The 19,371-nt window shown below is 46.2% G+C and overlaps 1 protein-coding gene and 1 long non-coding RNA gene across 2 annotated transcripts in view; one reads left to right on the forward strand and one right to left on the reverse strand.

Annotated features, from left to right (window-relative positions):
* The window catches only part of EXT1 (exostosin glycosyltransferase 1), a 177,999-nt gene that overhangs the window by 83,968 nt on the left and 74,660 nt on the right, over positions 1-19,371 (forward strand). The gene's annotated exons all lie outside the window — the stretch shown is intronic.
* Positions 3,979-6,056, reverse strand: LOC130602397 (uncharacterized). Its single transcript, XR_008972896.1, has 2 exons — positions 5,796-6,056; positions 3,979-4,009 (listed from the first exon to the last, which is right to left on the reverse strand). It is a non-coding gene; the product is annotated as an uncharacterized LOC130602397 (long non-coding RNA).

Genomic DNA, 19,371 nt, shown 5'->3' on the forward strand with positions numbered 1-19,371 from the left:
TGGTAATTAATACATCTTGGGATATTCAAACTGTATCTGATTAAATCACAGTGCACCAAAGAGAGCTTTATAAATAATCTTTCCATGAACCCTGCTGAGAGATCTGGGGGAAAAAAGGAAGAGTGTTAAGCAGCATCATTGTGCCTAAAGGTGCGTAGCAGCCATGAAGTCACCTCTTTAGATTCCATTGCCCATAACCTCGCTCCTGTCCTGGACGACCTATGATGAACAGGAACAACTTGATTTTTTATCATTCTAAAGATGGTAGCAGCCTTTGCAGTTATGGGCTTGGCAGACTGGCCAACTCCTGTCCAACAGTAACTCTCTTAGTTGCTTTACTTTGCCATTATGTCTTGTCATGGTAGATGCCAGCCTCTCCAAAAGAGCTGTCCCAACACCAAAGCACATGCAGTCTAAGCCATCTATCCCTAGTATGACCCTCATTGGTTGGTACTAGTCATGAACTCTGTTACAGGTTTGTTTTATAACAGTCCACCTAAAGGATATGCCAAGGAATATCTGCTTGGAATAAGCCACCATGAAGAGCTGTCACTTGGGGACCATCGCCAAGCTTACGTGCAGGTAGCCTTCAGGATAAAAGAACCTCATTGATTAATTGTATTGCCAATCCCTTACCTCAGTGATGTAATATTTGCAAGTCAGAAAGAGAAGTTTGTTTTGGTTTTGAATTAAACATGTTTTCACTTCGCCAGCGCCCTTTCTGAAGGCTGAGATTAAGGCCCCCATCAAAGAAGGGATACATTTTGCAAGGAGCACTGCCAGCATAACAACAGCAAGAAAAAAAAGATCCATTGTGTTGTTTTGCGTGAAATCTGTTTTTCTTCATTCCTTTTACAGGAACTTGTTGTAGCTACATGAGTTTAGAGGAAAGAGATCGCTGTTTTTCACATGATGTATTTCACATTTGTTAGGCAACCGCTCTTTCCCCCTTGTCATCAGCTTCCCCTTGTTGTTTCCGTGGCTCACTCCTATAGCTGCAGGAAGCAGGTTCATAAAAATAGGAAAATGTGGTGTTGAAATGGAAAAAACATAGGCAGGATAGCCAATGGGCTGGGGACACTACTCAGATTTTAAGGTTTCCAGTGTCTGTATTAGCGTAAGAGCTGTCCTCTGTTGCTCTCCGTAGTGGTTCTTGACTGGATGGTAAGCAGGCACTAGCCTTGAATGCTGTGTCATTTGCAAACCTTCATTTTCTGTGTGTGTTTGGGCATGTCAGCAGCCTTTGATGATTTATTAATAACAGATTATACTCTTTTTAAGAGGTGTTTTCAAGCTTCTGGCTTAGATGAGGGAGTGGCCCATTTACCTCTGCAACCACCCATATCTGTCTAACCCAAATCACTCCCAACTCCTTTTATAGCATAACCACCAAGAGCTGGCACAGAATCCCTCCCCAGTGAAAGGCTGTGCAGAAGAGCATCCATCATTCTTCCGGGGTGGCTCAGTGGTCTCCGTGTCAGGTTGCACATGAGCATGTGCATGCAGCCTGGCTGGACCTGCAGACCTGCCTGTGGGGTGAGCTGAACCTCAGTCATGTAAAAAGGCTTTCATGTTGGAGATCTTGGGAGGCAATGCCCTGGTGCTTTGTCATTGCTAGACTTCCCTGCCTGCCTGTCTGGAGCACCAGAATGAACACCTTCTATCTGTGGCTTTTTTTATCCCCTTTGGAAGACAGTTTGTGCAGGCAGAGTATTGCAGTAAGTTAGCATGAGCTGCAGCAGAAGGTCTCCCAGTAGACAGGGAAAGGAAGAGACTTGATTCAAGGTAGTAGATTCAGTTTAGATGTAGTTTGTTGTTCAAGTTAACCATGTAGGAGCAGTACTCCTGAATACTCCTTCATGAAAAACAGAGGAAAAAGGAGAAATAGAGTAAGAGGTACTGAAACACTACAGAAGTGCCGGGGAACCAGTCTCCATTTTGCTGTTCCCAAGTTGCACCTTCTCACTGCTGGCGCCTGTGTTAATGCTTGCTACAGAGCATAAAAATCTTGGATCTCTCCATGGATTTGCTGTGGGAAAATACTTGGGACATCAAACATGGACAATTTTTTTAATGATAGCCCCTGGCAATTGCAGCTCTAGGAAGGAATTTTGCAGGGAGCCTGGGCTGGAACTGGCATTGCTGTCCATCACTGTACTTCATTTGCATTTCTGAAAATACTTTGGTTGTGGTTAAGTAACTGATAATCATGTGCAGGTGGTGGGGTTTGAGTGTGATCTTCATTACTTCTGGCAGGGAAGGGGAAAGATATCTTTATGAGTAAATACTTCTTTCCTGAACTTAAATGCTGAGATTCCATCTTTGTGGGAAAGAGTTTCTTTTCTCAGCCCAGGGTTCAGATCTACGACTTGCCCTTTTTTGGGGGACACATACTAAATACACTTTTAAACTCACAATATGCCCAGGTGTTCATTTTCTTCTTTTTCTTTCAGCTCTGGAGCTGTAAGTAATTCTGGACTCATTCCATCCACCTGGTTGAGTGCTTTTTTCTTGATTTCTATTTTTCTCCCTCTCTTTCCCCATCTCTCTCGTGTTTCATTTCCTAAGCATTTCTGCCAGAACAGCTTTTTATTTCAATCACCTCTGGGAATGGAGTGGACATAATGAATTGGGTATTTTATATGGGCTCCATGGGGGAATCAGGTGTGTCAAGAAAGTGATACTGGGCATCACGGAAGCCGCACTCCGAGCCCATGCAGTAGGCACAGGGCGGCTGGCTGCCAGCACAGTGCAGCCAAGGGGTGGAACTGTGATTTCTGCAATTGCTTCTGGTCCATAAAGCAAGCACAGGCCCATCACTCGGCTTCTCTGCAGTCTGGTTGGGGAATATTTTCAGGAGCAGAAACGTAGCTGCAGCGGAGATCTGTACTCTGCCATCCTTGCTAATCAGGATGGCTGATGAAACATTTATTTGTCAGGGCTGGATGTTCAGCTAAATATAGGAATACATCAGTGTGAAGATGAACATCAAGGATCTTGGCACGGGATAATGTTAGTGAAATGCAGATGCAATGAATGTCTCTTGTCAAACTCTTATCCTCCCGTGATCTGAAGAGGCGCTGGATGGGTGTGATTCACTTCTGTTTGTTAGTTTGCTGTGTCCCATGTTGTTGCTACCTGTATTACTGTTCCATCCTCAGCCCCAGGCGTGCATCAGGGCTCCCTAAGAATCCTGAAGCAATGACACACATTTGCAAGAAATTATGTTTTCTGGCACTGGGACAAGAAAAAGTCTTGCCCTGAACTCATTTGTCTAAACTGCTGTTGAGAACTTCCATGAAGTTTGTATCACAGCAGGTTTAGGATGCCTTTGTTCCAGTGTTTCATTACCCTTAATACTGTTTACTTTTTTTTCCACTGGATATCCAAATAAAATGCATTTTCTTGCAAATGGAGACTTTTTGTCCATCTGCCATTTGATGCAGTCATCTTCAACTTTATTTTTTCTGTTTTAAGTTTTATTCAGTTTTGCTATTTATATTTTTACTTTATAATCTTCTTTTATTTTAAACTTGGTATATAATAGAATTACCCTTTAGTCACTGATTAAATTTCTTAAATCTCTTCTGACTTTTGTTCCTCCATTCTGGGGCTGGGCTGTTTTAAATCTGTCTGCTGCTGTATCTGTCTCCAAATGTATTGTCTGGCCTGGACACAGGAATGTGGCTGAGGTCTCACAAGGGCTGAATAAACACAGCAATCATCTCCCATTTCTTATGTGTGCCACTCTTCCTAAAAATCAAGATTTGGGGTTTTTGTTGTAACGGCGTTGCTTTGTTGACTCATGTTTATGCTGTGATTTGCCCTGACCCTCAGATTCTCATTCCTTGTTTTACATTTGTGCGTCAGTGTTTGCTTCCAAAGTATATTACTTACTTTGTTAATTACCTCTTCTGAGTGCACCGAGTTCCTTGGATTTGAGAGTAGCTCGTATTTTCCCGTGTGAAGGTTTCCCCCCCCCCCTTTATCCTTGCTCTTTCTTCTGTTGCTATGTGAAAGAAAACACACAAAACAAAGAAACTGCCAGATATTCAGATGAAATGGAGAAGCTCAGAATATACAAAATAAACGGGGTGAGAAACCAGAAAATGATTTTTTTCTTTCCCAGCAGCAGTAATTGTAACTGTATTCTTAGGAATAGCAGGAAACAGATACCAAACACATAATTTTAAAGAAATCAAGGGTAAATTGACAGAGTACATTAAAAAAAGAAAAAAAAAAAAGGGAATAAAAAATGAGTCACAACAACAGGGAAGGGACTATTAGATAGAGTGCTTAGTATTTCTGGGGACAATGTTATGATTTAGTCAGCTAGAAATGGCCATAGCAGCTTTTGTAAATATGATGGATAGTGGAATAATTCATGGTTGACTTTCATTTTTCAATTCAGATATGTTTGCACATGAATTACCGTTTGTCGTGGGTATATTAAAACGTCATCTTATGGGATAAATAGATAGATCAATGCATTCAATGTTAATCATGTCTTCAGATTTATTTTAGCTGGGAATTGTGAAGCTGAAGCCTTCTAAACAGACATGTTCCTCAGTAATTTGGGTTTTTCATTCAGCCAGGAAATTGGGGAGTTAAAGTGGGTTGCTAATCCCATTTCATTGGGAAGGGAAAAATTGGGGTGGGATGAGCTGATTCCAGTCCAAATGTTTTGAAATTCACCAAGTGGATGGTGAGCCCTCAGTTTGCACTGCCTGATACCGCAGGGTCAGTGTTATTGGCCAGTATAAGCTCTTCGGGCGTCCTGTAATGCAAATAAATTCCTTGTTCTGGGAAAATTTGAGGAAAGAATAGCTCAGGCTTTCATGCCAAAGTAAATGTTGTGTTTTTACCCTAAATTTGCAATGAGAACGTTTGTGCTGCTTGTAGGTGCTGCTCTCAAACCACTGAACACTGCTCTCAAAATGCAAACTTTTGATGCCATCAGGTGGGGTGGAGTGCTCGCGTTTCAGGAGCATTTGTCTTTCTGAGGTCCCACCAGAAAGGGTCCTGCTTTTCAGAGCAGAAGGCACCCAATGCCTGCCCCTGCCCCAGCAGGAGGAGAGCAGAAGATCTTGAGTTTGGGCTTTTACTTATCTAGTCTTGGTAGGGGTAAGGGCAGGGGGTAAACTCAGGGATTAGGAAGATGTGTGGGGGTGGCAGGGGGTTGGAACTGGATGATCTTTAAGGTCTCTTCCAACCCAAGCCATTCCATGATTCTGTGATAGAGTGACACATAACTGCTGGTAGATGGTGGAACCCTTCATGGAATTGGCAGAGCCTTTGCTAGAGGTGGGCTGTGGTGTGAAAGGTTTGCAAGTACAGCATGTAAGGCCTCAGGTGGAGATGATGGGGCAGGATCCCGCTCTCAGGTATCTAGGACCATTCGTTCCTGCATCTTCAACCAGCCTTATCCCTTCTAATGCTGGTGGTGGAGGGCTACCAAAGGAAGACTGTGGTTTGACCCTTAGCTGCCACTGCAAGTCACCCTTTTGTTACCCTTTGTCTTTTCCCTTTGCACTGAGGAAAGAATTTATGGGTACTCATGGGCTGCAGCAGCAAGCATTGAGAAGAGAGGTCATACAGAGTTTGGAGGGTTGCTCATTAGCTTTTTTCTTCATTAATTAGTCAAAGCTAATTAGTGTCTGTCTTTGCAGAGGTTCTGATGCAAACACAAGAGGAGAGTATTTAAGTCAGGAATTTGAAAGCACCCTTGTGCTGTTAGTAGCACCAGCAGACGTCAGCCTCCCCCCTCAGACTTTCCCATGGCGGGTAAGATTTACCTGTTGCCAGACAATGCTGCTGCAATGCTCTGAAGTCAAATAACGCGTCTAAATCACCAGCCAAGCCGGACACAATAGCAGTCCCTTCTGTTTACATCTCAGAGGCAACTCCGCATCTGGAGGAAGGAGCTTGAGGCTCACTGGGGGCTCGCTTTGAACACTCCCCCCTTCTCCTCCTGCCCTTTCGCCTCCCGGGCTGACCTAGCTGTAGAAGTGTCAGCCTGGCTGGAGATCCACAACCAGCCAGACATGATGCATAGCTCCTCGGGCGCTCCGTTGTGTGCCGGTGGCTGCCGGGCTCAGGGAAGCTTTTCACTGGGTTGCAGATGAAGACGAGAGGCATTGCGCTCCCATTGCCAGCCCCCGTGCTTATTCTGGGGGGACGTGGACAGAAAATGAATTGATTTCCAGACCTGTTTTGTAGAGCAAGGCTCTGTCGTTGTTTATCAGTGTAAAAGGAAATGAGGATTTATAGCATTACCTGTTAAATTTACAGGGGAAAACAAAGATTGCTGGAGTTTAAAATTACCCTGTTGGGAATATTTTTCCGTTTTTAATTATAAATTAGTATGCAAATAGTCCAAAGTCACTTTGGCTGCTGTTGCAAACTGCAGCACATGGGAAAAACTCCCTACAATAGCTGAAGTGATGAAAGCAGCATGTAGAAAATGCTTGGTAACTGCTAAATGAGGAGGAGAAGGGGAAGAGGGCAAAGGATTGAGCTTGTTCACAACTCTGAGGTCTTACTACACAGCAGATGTCCTCTGTATTTGATTGCCTGGGCCCTTGGGGGAGTCTGCTGTTCAGCATGGACGGCATCAGTTTGCCAAACCCCCGCTGGTCTTGCCTGGGGAAGCATCGCGTGCAGCTGGAGTCCAGCCCTGGTTCACTGGTGAGGACACATCCTTCATGGGGGGCACTCAGAACTATTTCCATCCCCACACTGATTAACCTCTAGGAACCCAACCAGGGACATGCCACCTGAAGTGGAAAACAGCCCTGCGCTGCTCCGTGAGGCAGGGACATGGTGTGAACTAATGTTCTAAATACTGGTGCCAGAAAATCCTGGTTCAGGATCCCTGAGCATCCATGCACGGACCCCTGGGGGTGTTGTCACATTTCTGCTGGGAGCCAGGCCTGACTCGATGGAAATCTCCAGAAGTGATCATGGTTTAGCTCAGTGTCACTGAGATCAGAGTCAGATCATTATGTGACCCCTTTGTTTAACAGGAGGATGTAACAACCCTCCCTTCTCTTCCAGATTAATTATTGATCACAGAAAGCTTTTTTTCCCTTACACAGAGAGCGTTATATAATTACTTTTACATGCTGCTCTCCTCCATCTTGCTCTTGGTTTCTGGCCTGTTGCTGTCACAGAGGTTGTCACATCAGGAAGGTGGCTGTCTGCAGCTGAGAGAGACCATTTTAATTACTGGTTTTGTCATTTCCAATTCAAGTCAGCTTTAGCCATGCTGATAAAGGCTTCTCAGCACGTGAACTTGGAGATGGCTTCTGCTGTGCCCAGCGGGGACTCCCATCCCTTCTGTGGAGGTCCCTCTTTGTTTTGCTCCCCACTAGTGCTGCATGAAGAATGGGTATTATCCGTTTGATATGCTTGATATTAAAAATTAGCTTTGAGTCTTTAATACCCAGCACTCCTGAAACTTTCTGATGTACTCTTCACTGGCTGCCATTTGTGGTGTTTGAATTGTACCTATGAAAGGTCTTTTTGTTGGGAGCAGCCAGTTTTTAATGAGCAGAAAGTTTGGGAACGTTAGTCTGAGCACCAGGCGACCAGGAATATTACCCTTTCAGGTTCCTCTGGCTGAATGTGCGTGACAGTCTCTTAGAAACGTCCTTCAGGTTATTTAATTAATTGAATGCTGTAGTTTCATGTTGGACATTTACTGACTGGGAGGAGGATTGGACTGGGTCTGAAATGTTTGGTGTGCCGTGCTTGAAATGTGTCACATCTGCGAGCTGGTAATTGAGGTGCAGCATTGTACAGGTATCAGGAGGAAAGGTGGTAGTGGGACCACGCGTGGCTCTGTGCTAGCTGTGCTCCTCAGTGGCCTGCCCTGCAGCTGCACCGCTGGCTTACAGCTCCCTGCCCCTGCGACTGCAGCTTCGCCTTTCCTTGCATATCAGGCTGGAGGTAAGAGCTGCTAATCTCTGATCCCAGTGTAAATCTGTAGTGGTGCTCCTTTTGAAGTCAGAGGTGTTTCCTCTAGCTTTGCATCTGCACAACTGAGATCCAGATCCGGTATGAGGTGATGAGCCTTTTTTGCCCTTTTTTGTGGTTTTTGTGACTGGAGTGCTGCTACTTAGAGAACACATTCGGTTTCACCGATACCTAAATCAACACAGATGTTTTCCTGAACAGGAATTTCCATTCTGAAGCTAGCACAGTTTCCTAAATCAGATCTCTCTGAATCATTCCGAGTTTTTCTGTTTACAAGGGATTCTTGTAAAATCATAAAAAATCCCCAGCCACCCCTTCAAGAGGCTTTAATGCAGCCGCTTTGTGATATGCTGCTGAGCTTCCCCAGCTCTCCTCCTCACCCACTGCTTTGCAGGTCTTAGAACAAGAAGAGCTCTCGATTCCTATTGAAGAAGTTACTAGTAAGATTATATAGTGAGAGCTTCTCTTTATGTGTATGCTTCTCCTCTTTCTGCCCTGATGAGCTCTCGCTGCTCAGTCTGCCATGCTGGAAGGGGGCAAGCATCTCCTGGAAAACAGACATTTTGGGGCTGGGGCTGTAGATGGTGAGGTCTGGTGAAGAGGCTGCTCTGCCCTGGGCTGGCCTGGCTGCTTTCTGGCTGTGTGTTTAGTAAAGCTATTGCTAATAGCTAGTTAAATGGATAAGATCACTTGGGTAATCTAATCCCAATAGCCTTATCTCGCTGAGACTGGTTTGCAATTATAACGAAACACGTTTCAATGTAAGGTGGTTAAGCGCGTTAAACCACTCAGATGCTTTGGGCTCTAAGTGGGCATCTTCTTGAGTCAGTGTGGAAATGGTCAACGCATCCCTGCTTCTCACCCCACTCCCAGCATGTCCCCATGTGGGTAGGTTAGCCTGGAGAGGAAGCCAGCAGCACGGAAGATGACGTGGAAGTGAGTGGGAGCTGCACTGATCAAGTGAGATGTACGCACCCTGCCAGGAGGGATGGCCGGCTCACTTCTCTTAATGCCAAGTTTGACTTTGTCTATACCAAAGTAGCACTGCTATGGTTTCATCCCAAGGAAGAAGTTACAGCAGTGGTTGAGGCCTCTGGGCGTCCTCTGAGAGCAGTTGTGGAGCCGCACAGCTCCGCTCGCTGTTTCAAACATTCCCCTACAGGGACCATGGAGCTGTGGGCCCCGCATCCCCCTCCATCATCAGCATCGGTTGGCTGGCCGGGATGGTTCACAGCTTGGGCAAAAGTAGCTGATTAATCCCTTCGGCTGCTTAAGTCTAGACAGGAGCAGAAGCATTTTAGGCATGTTGAGTTTTGGTTTGGTTTGTTTTGGGTTTGTTTTTTTTTTTTTTCCTGAGGAGTGTAAGATGAGGCTGCATTCTTTGGTGAAATTATTGCTGGCTCGCTCTGTCCAAGCAGAGCAGGACGTGAATTCCTTCCTGCAGTTAGCTGCTAGAGCCTGGGAGTCGCTTTATAAGGCTTGTGATTTCATGCCTCTTCAGCCCCACGTGGCTTTCAGAAACATGTGGCTGACACTGTTTTTCAGGGTGTGTGTGGGAGGGTTCAGTAGAGGTTTTTGCATGCTCCAGAGTTTTGTTCTATTTGTTTTTTTTTACCTTTTTGTCTTCATTTGATGCTTGCATATCAGACTGTAATAGATAAGACTCAGGAGCTCTTCACATTTGTCTTCTGAGAAGCAGACACTTCTGGGCTGCAACACCATAAACTAATAGCATAGAAGAAGGAAATCCTAGGCCAAAACCAAGGATGCAGAAATAAATGGCAATAGTCACCCTCCCAGTATGAAAGCATGTCATGCCCTTAAACATTTGTTTGACAGAGACTTCCGAAGGACATTGTTGTGTTTCAAAATAGACTAAACTGTTGGGAATGTCATTACGAAAATATCCAGAGAATCCAGTATTTTCAGCTACAAACTACTGGTTTCTGTTTCTTGAGCCAAAGAGGGATCTCTGGAAGGTCCCCAGCAGTGAAGTGGGCTCTGCTGCTGGAGGACAATGGCAACTGTAGGCATTAACCATCAGTTTGAGTGCAGGCTGCAATACGTGCATCAGACAGCTCTCAAGTGCTGTTTCAGCAGATGTGCGATGAAGGGGAACAGCGGCCAAGCTGGAGGAAGGCAGGACCAGCAGTGGCAGCCCTAAGGCACAAGTTCAGCTCCTGCGTTTTCCTGGTTTCTTCCTCTCCCCACTGCTGTCCCCCTGCCATGGGTCTTGGGTGCGTAAGTGGCCTTTGTGCTTTTGAAATGATCCCTCTTAATCTTTTCCAGTGCAGATCTCCTCATTTAAAGCTCCTTATTTGAAAAGCAAATAAGGACCAAATAATGGAGGGCTTTTTTTTTTTTTACATTAAAAGAAAGGAAAGAAGCCGGCTTGTGTGCATGAAAGAAATCACAATGCAGCCTGCCTTGTGCTGTTTATACAACCTGGGTTTAGATCTAAACACTACCCAAGAAGTGTCAGTGACCATAAATGGGGAGGGCTAAGGCACAGCTGGTTTATACGGGGACGTGGAAGCAGAGATCACTGAAGCGAGTCTCATAATCCTTGAAGAATTGAATGACTAGCAGCTGCTTAAGGCGTTATTCAACATGCCTGTGACAGTGCATTTGAAGTTGGTTACTCTTTCTGGAGACACGAGGCAGAAAATGCATAAACAACTGAGTCAGGAAGGAAATCAGGGAGCTTGTTCCCAGTCTCTGGGTCTGATTGCTGGAAAATCAAGCAAGTTTAAATGTAATTCATGGAGGGTGCCTGCCTCTCGCATGAAGCCGGTGTCGGTGCCACGTGGCAGCACCACTCAGTAGCTGTCTTTAGGAGGTCAGGTCAAATGAGTAGGAGAAATGAGGCCCTGGTTTTCCAGGGACTGAATGCATGTTTTCCTGAACACTCAGCAATCTTTAGTATGTTAATCCTCTGTGGATAGGGAGAGCTGTGCTCTGGAGGGATGGAGGCACCGAGTCCCTGCTGGTCCAGCTTCAGGCATAGCTCATGCTGCTTGGTCTGCAGAGCCTGCTGCTGGTGGGTATGTGCTTGGCTGGCCCCTGCCCAGGGAGATGTGGAATAGGGAGTGGCACCTATGGATGGGTCCTGCCTGACCAGAGAGTGCAGAGATGTCATGGAGCAGGCAGAGTGCTGTTGCAGCATTCCCGCTGTTCTCCCTTATGCTGGAGAAAGGTTACTGCTTTCTTTTCATTTTCTTCTTTTTAGTGTTTTTTTTTTTAAGAGCATTAAATACAAGAAGGAGAAAGGCACAGTTATGTGAACCCTGAGTTAAAAATAAAGGGGAATGGGATATTTAAGGTCACATAAAAAGCAGAGAAGAGTTTGAAATTGCATTGGTTCTGTAGGTGTGGAACTGCAGGGGTTTGTGCATGTACATAGGTAGTTTCTCACAAGGACTTGGGCATGTCTTTCTTGTGTTGGTAGTGTTCACATTGCAGACAGCATCCTATCAATGTCTTAAATCAAACTATTTCTTTCCCTGTAATAAAAAGTAGCTTTGTGCTAGCTTTCCTCGTGTCTGGGTTTCTAACAGAAATTGCGCTGAACACAGCTTAGCCAAATTAAAAAATGAGCTTTGCTTAAGAATGAGGAACTGACGGAGGGCTCGACTCTTCTTGCTGGGGGGGATGTAAATCATGGGTAAGTTTACTGGGGTTGATTAAATGATAGTGGCGTAAGGAAACTGCATAATGAGATGTGAGTCAGGCCCAGAAAGTCCCATGCAGAGATGCCAAATGGCAGCGAGGGATCATCAGAAAATCCCACAGAGCAACTTGAAAGTTAATTATTAGGGACATTTTCTCTTCTGGAGCAAAGTCTGGTGTTTATTGAAGCAGGTTATGAACCTGCACAAATCCTGCTATGCTTATTTGTCCAAGATCACACCACACCATGAGAAAAAAGTGTTTTCTTTCTCCTATTTGTTAGTCTCATGTGCTGTCCTGTTTTATGCCTTGTGCTTCCCTTGTGTTTTCCATCTGGCAGCTTCTACTCTGTGTATCTTTTTAAATACGGAAAAAGGTGGAAAAGGAAGGTTTTTCCTGCGGATATGGAGTGCAGTAGGAACATCTCCCTAGTCCTTTGTGCTGGCAGGTAGATTAACAGTTTACTCCATAAGCAGATTCACTGAGCATCTTCAGAGTATGTGCTCTGTGCTGCTGCGCATGGGAAAAAGCTCCCTTGGCTCCCATCTTTACGTCAGTTCTTACCAAGAGGAGCAGAGGAGAGTGATGCCATCTTATCTGACTTTAGCAATAGCTTCAGCCATCAGCCAGGGGAGAGGATTTCCTGTTACAGGATGGGAGGGATGTTCATTTGAAGCTCATTGGTGCTATTTCTAATCCTAAAATAATTAATAAACAAGAATTATGCCCCAGAGAGACATTCTGGTATGTTTTGTATACATTCACACTTCCTCGTGAGTGAGAAGTCATTGTGGTTAAAATTGATAGGAGGAAACTGTTGCGAGGACTGCAGGATGCTCATGTGGTTGAGGTTGTAGGTGTCCTTCAGCTTACGTGTGAGTGATGCTGGAAGAGTGGGAAGGGCAAAGAAAATACCATTAGGGGCCAGTGCTGTCCCAAGAAGGAAGCAGTAAGGTTTGGAGGAGAATCAGACATGACTGCTCTATGCAAGAACCTGTTTCAGGGCTTCCTGCAGAAGGCTGAGCATTCAGGGCTCAGTGGGTGCAGGAAGGATCACTGCCACCAGAAGAAATGTGTGTTGCTCTCAGGTGGAAGCTCTGGTTGCAAGACTATCGCCATGGAAATGTTCTGGAATGGGGAAATAAGTTTCTGCAGAGGGACAGTGAAGCAGTCCAGGATGTCACCAGCTAATGTGTCTGGAGGGCTAACAGGGTTTGCGTGAGAATGTACTCACTGGAAGGACGGGAGCACTGTGATGCTGAAACTCAGACTTAAAAGTATAGGGAAAAACTGATGGGAAAGATGTTGCCTGATGAGACCCAAAAAAGGGTTGAAATAAACCATGGGAGACTGCTGGCATGAGCTGCCCTCTCTGATATGTGTTGAGAAGATGTTACTCTGCCCCATTTCCTCCATGTTTGACAGTCAAAGAAGTGTATGCCGTTTCCTCCCCACAGCTTCTCCAGGGAATGGGAAGTCTGGGAGCTTTCTCCTTGGCGTGATGGCTGACATCCTCTGCGGTGCAGAATGGACCTCCCTGGACTGTGTGATTGGCTCTGTGCTCCCAGCCAGATGCAGTATTGCATGTGGGGCTGTGGCCCAAGGGAAGAGCAGAGCAGGCATCAGCTGAGTCCTTCAGCACAAGGGGTGGGAAGCCGAGTCACTGGACAAGCCTGCCCTTGAGCTTCACTCCTCTTTACTGTTAAATGCGGGGAGGAGGCTCTTACAAGCACAATGATTGTACTCCCTATGTCTGTACTGTTGAAATAGACTGGAGGAGAGCTGTGAATTAATTGTCCTCTATTAGGGGAGGATGAATAAAATGGGCTGTCATAGGCGGTGGGTCAGAGCATCCCTGCCTGAGGAGGGTGGGGGAGCTGGGGAAATGGAGGAGCTGGGACTGGGGCAGGAGGCGGGCTGTCAGTCTTATGCCAGGTTTACTGCTTGTGCTATGGAAGGTAATACAGCTTTGCAGAAAACAGCAGAACAGAGGGAAGAGGAACAGATACTAAAGATATCATTGATACCTAAAAATGAAAGTAAAAGTTTCATGAAAACCTTGCTTTGAAGAAAATACAGAATCTTTGTAGTGTGTGAACACAGTTACCAAGAAGAGCATTCACAGGGCCTGTAGCTGCTAACCTCTGTGTCAGGTTGGGTTCAGTGTCGTTGGAGCTGGCTCTGGGAGAGATAAGCATTTTTCAGAGGGGGTAGGAAAGTTGTTGTCTGGGTTAGATTGGATGTTTCTCAAGTGAAAAAAAGTCATGCAGTTCCCATGAACTTATAAACCAGCTCTTCATAGTTTTGGCATTACCTCTTTAGGAGCAATCTGAGCCATCTCTGGCTGTGGATACTGTAGTCATTACACAGTGACTTCAGAAATGTGAGTCAGATCATGACAACGGCTTCCTGCTTGCTGAGTAATCAGTCTGTATCCGACCTGTGGGTATGTGCTGCTTTGCTAGAACACCCCGGCCCACTCCCTCTTCGCTGCATGTTACATGCAGGGGGTTTCTTTAGCTCTTTCTGTTGTATCTGTTCACGAGTTGGCTGTTGAGCGGTTGGCATGGAGCAGAACACTCTGAAGCAGTGTTGCATCCCGAGGTGCATGTGTTTATTAATCTTTCTTTTGCATTTAGTGTTCAGGAAAGCCTTGCAGGGGAAGGGTTTGAGCAGCCTCTGCTCTGTGCTGTATGCCTGGGGTGTGCTGGGGGTATCCACTTGCTCAGGCTCTACAGGGACACACAGGGCTGCAAAGCGAGGAGGGGTACAGGGGTGAAGCCCAGCAGTCAGAGTCCATAAATCAGGGAGGTGCCATTCCGATTGCTTCCCCGCCAGTTCAACACCATGCATCTGGGCGGAAGCTGGCGGTTTAATGGTTTGATTAGTTTGGGAAGAATACTTTTATTGTGTGCCTTTAATTATTAAAGTACTGTGTGAAGGTGTTAGGTTGGGATGAACTTATATTGCCTTCCTCTAGACACTACAGTCTGTGCTGTCTGTGCAGGATCCTTCCAGTAAGCTGATGGAATCCTCTTAAGCAAGGAGCTGTTAAATTAATAAAGCTGTTAATCATGGAGGGGGGGAGCAGGATACAGAGGAGGAGGAAATCTTATGTAGAAATGCCAAATCATAGCTCAAAGCTTTCCAATTGGGATGGGCTTGCAGGGATGGGTAGAACGGCTCCTCTGCAACAGAGCTGCTTTTCTTATGGTGATTTTTATACATCCTCATTTTCTTAGATATTCTCTGTGTCAGGGTTTGAGCCTTGCTCCTAATCAAACGTAATGCTTAGATCACACTGTGCTTCTTAAATGTTAATCCCAACAGAACCCCTTTATACTCAGTAAAACCCTGTTATTATTATCCTCAGCACACAGGCAAAAATTACAGGCAGAGGAGTGAAGTGAATTACCAAAGCTCTTCTGCAGAGCTGCCATCAGGGCCAGTTCAGGACTGACAGCCTGTGTTCAGGTGGTGGGACTCTGCTTCCATTTTGCATACGGTTTTAGGACTGTGTAAAAGGTATTTTAGGTGTATTTACATGTGATGGAATCGACTTAGGTCTTACTGAAGTCCGTGAGATTGAGGTGACCTGCCAGGCATTTCAGTGCTTTCAAAATTTCCCAGTATATCCATTACTCATGCAAGTTGCATGGAAGAAAAGGCACTGGAAGGGAGTGTAATAAATAATTTGCCTACAATATAATTGAAAATTGACTTTCTCTGTATGATTAGCACTGTGCGGCCATTATCCATGCCAGTAAAGATCTGGTTTTGATTGCTCTTTATTCGCCAAGTGTGGCTGTAGCACGGTTTGCAGCTGCGGTAGGCACAAATGCACGTGTGTGTCTGATTGTTCCTGTGCTGGAACAAACGGCATCCTTGTCAGACACTTCGATGTCAGAGTGGTTTTAATCTTTGCTGCTTTTTTTCAGGGAGGAAGTGATTGCTGTGTCTCTTTCTGCCTTTCAGCACAGGATGCCCTCCTTCAAGTGCATGTTTTGTTTGAAATCACAGAATCACAGAACAGTTTGGGTTGGAAGGGGCCTTCAGAAATCATATAGTTCCAACCTGCCTGCAGTGAGCATCTTCAACTAGATCAAGTTGCTCACAGCCTGGTCCATCCTAATCTTGAGTGCTTCCATGAGCTTGTTCGTGTCAGGAAGCAGGCATGATGCCTTCTAGAAAGGTTCTTGTATGTCAGATGTCCAGCATATGCTGGTAAATGAAAGCAGTTAAATTAAGAAGGAGCAAGCAGATCTTCATGAAGTGTTGGAAGTGACACAAGGGAGCTGCAGAGTGGGGCTGCAATGCTGGCTCTTATGCAGGGGCCAGGTCCACACAGGGATGTGAGTGGTATGTGTCACCGGGAAACCCACAGGCAGTCTTAAGCCATAATCTGCCAGTGTTTCTGCATTTCTCTTTGAAGTCTGGGGAGTTGTGTTCTCCTAACGTGACCTTTGTATCCTCCTTTGGATCTCTTTGTATTGACAGGAGGCCAGCGTGTCATTAACAAAGCGGCAGAAAAGCAGAGCTGTCTGGGGTTTTTTTGTTGGTTTAGGACCCTTTCTGATAGAAACAGGCATGCCAGCACTTTGCCTGAGCGGGCAGGGAGGGGAAGGGGAGCAGCAGTGCTGTGTGTCACTGCCATCCCCAGGCAGGACCTGCTCATGGTGCCCTGGCTTCAGCCACACTGCCCCATGGGGTGTGCCATCGCCTGGCATTGTGCCACCACACTGCTCCTGACTGTTCTGGCTGCATGTCCAGATCCGCTCATCCGGGCTGATGAGCCTCAGTGCTTGTCCTGTGAACAGCTGGCAACAGCACCTAATACCAGTAGCTGATGGGTTTTGGCATGCAGGACAGGGTATTTGGCCTGTCTCCCCTGAATCCCTGCTCTTGGCCTTCTTTCAGAGAGAGGCACTCAGAGCAGATCCAGTGGACTGAGAAAATCTCTGTTTTAGATGATGAGCTGTGCCAGAAGGATAAGGCTTTTGAGGAACAGGGCTCCCAAGCCTAACTTTAGCACTTTGGCTCAATCCGCTGTGGTGTGTATGAGATGCAGCAGGATTAGAAAGGTCAACCAACAGAAGCACTTTCCTGGCAGATGTGGGCTTGCCAGTGACCCAGAGCTGGTGCCAGCTGTTGGCTACTGGATGGCTCCGGGCCATTTTGAGGTTCCTCACCCCATTGCCACCTACAGCAGGGCTGGCACATGTGCTGGCAGCTTCCCAGTGCTACACAGGCAGCCATGAGCAAGCACTACGCATGCTTTTACAGACGAGAGCTCTGTCTACATTGAGAGCACGAAGCCATATTATGGAGGTACCAGGTCTGAAGAGCATGTGCTGCCATCTCTCGAGCACCACTGACCAGGTGCTGGGGTGCTCCACCCTGTCCCAGGCTCCTCAGCATCTTTCTACAGACCTTGCATTTCCTGGAAGGAGGGCACTTGAGCATCCCATCTCGCTCTGATATTTGGCTTGTGTTGAATCCAAGCATAAAGTAATCCAAATGCACATCACCACCAGACTAAGGGACCTGTTTTCTCGCCTCCAACTTAAGTCAACCAAAAAACCTCGAAGGACCGTTAGGATACAGTCTAGAGATGCTTTTGCATCTCAGGAAGAGCGAGTGATGTTGACCTCAGACCCCAGGCAGAAGCAGTATCTTCAATCTCATGTTGTACTGGGTTCTTAATCTCCCTTACATTGCTGTATCTCATTTGCACATATTTTCCTGTGTACGTAGAGATAGGAGCTTTATTCAAATATTAATCAGCCTGACTGATGGTGGAGATCTGTGCGTCTGACAACTTGACATCAGTACTGTGCAGGCCTGGTTGTTTGCAGGGCATTACAAAGCACCTCCTTGAAACTACTGCTTCACAGAACAAGTTTGGGGTTTTTAAATGTTAGCTTCCCAACTTTTATTTACTTAAAGACGTTAATGCCCTTCTATGTTGCCATCCTAAATTTTGTTAGATGCTAGTTGAGGTTTTAAAACCCAATTTATATCAGATTGCCAAGAGCTGTTAAGACTGCCTTGGGGATAAGTGGCAGTGGTGTTGTCGTGCTTTCTCTCCCTCTCCTGCCCTCCCTCCCTCTCTCTTTACATGCTAAGTTATCTACAGAGGTAAATTTATGAGCAGCCGAAACAGGGCATGATAGATCATCATGCAGGACTGGCGATAAATGGTGCTGCTGTTCAGGAGATGCGGGGCGTGCAGCTGCTTGTTTCCACCAGCACATAGATAATTCACCCTCGGTTAAAGAGCGGGGAAGGCGAAATTGGGGTTTTCTTTTGTTGAGAAATACCACTTTCCTTTCATTCTGTTTACATCTGAAGCAGTGGACAGAAGCCGCTCGCTCCTGCGGCAGGGCCAGCACAGGGCAGCGCATCAGGGGCAGGATCAAGCCCCTGACCAAGCTGAGTGCTGGGCAGCACTGGTGTGGGGACCAGCAAGAAGCTGGTGGGATGAGACAGCTGTGGCAGTGGGAGTCCTTCACTTGTGAAGCACCCCAGGTTTATCCAACAGCTCTGCAACAGCTCGCCATCCGGAAAGCGCAAAAACGGTCTTAAAATGACCTTTTTTGTTTCCTTTTTTCCCCTCCCACCCCTTTCTCCACGAAGCTATCGCGTCCTGGCTGTCAGTTTAAGCGTTCGTTAAACCATTCCAGATGTGTTCGTAGGATATCTGCTCTGAGTGTAATCTACACCCTGCTCCCTGGACCCCTCCGCTCTGTCACAGTAAAATAAGCTTAATAGAGTTAAAAGCTAAAATACAATATCCACTGAACTATGAGAATTGACTACATAAGCCTTCTATGTAAACAGAAAGCACCAATTTGTACAGCTCTGTGGTTAAATACTGCAGATTAATTTTTTACAAATGTCAAATGTCTGTATTTAAATTTAATATACATGTTAAGCCTTTCCCCTCCTTCCTCAGCCTTTCATTTGTAACAGGAATCACTCCATGGAGTCAGCTAGAATTACTCCTTTCTGAAAACAAAAGGGTCTAATTTCTGAGCCCCATGCTATGCATGGAAAAGGCTGCTTCCCTAAACAGGATATAATCACCCAGGCTGGTAGATCCCGGGCTTCCAGAGCCTTTTGCCCCACAGGGCTGTGCTCAGCTGAGGCAGGCAGCTGCCTGTATGCTGCCCTTACCCTGCATGTGCTGCGCCAGCTGGGCTTGTTGGCTGCACCACATCCTCCCTCCTCAGTTGTAGTTCTTCAGTTCTTCACTTGATTTTGGGAGTGATGGGTGCAAGAAGGAAAACATCTCCCCCATCTCTCTTTGCAGTGTCTCCTCGCATCCATGCATGTTTTAAAAGCACAATGAATATGTTTTCTGGCCCAGGCTCTGTTGCTGGGCTCTAGGCACTGGTGATTGAAATGCCAGCATGCCTGTCAAGCAGTGAGGCTTCTCTGCTGACACAGGTCTCCAGGTAGGTCTTGCCGGGGATTAGGTGTTTGGAGGGGAGCAGTGGTGCCTGCCACATCTCCTCCTCTGCAGCATCTGTGCTCCTACCCCGCACGTGCAGCTGCTCCATTGTCTGGTCCTGGGTTTGCTTGTGTAGCACATTGCTTCCAGAATGAAATGACTCTTTCTCATGGGGAAAATAAGCCTCCTTGGCTTTATAGGCAAATTAGTCTCAAGGTGTTCAAGGAGGACTCACAGGCAGTAGCTTTGTGGATGACATTGGAGGCAGAATA

The sequence above is a fragment of the Pezoporus wallicus genome, unplaced genomic scaffold, assembly GCF_028554395.1.
Source record: "Pezoporus wallicus isolate ANWC-B61680 ecotype Strahan unplaced genomic scaffold, APGP_CSIRO_Pwel_v1 contig_3812, whole genome shotgun sequence".
Taxonomy (NCBI): domain Eukaryota; kingdom Metazoa; phylum Chordata; class Aves; order Psittaciformes; family Psittacidae; genus Pezoporus; species Pezoporus wallicus.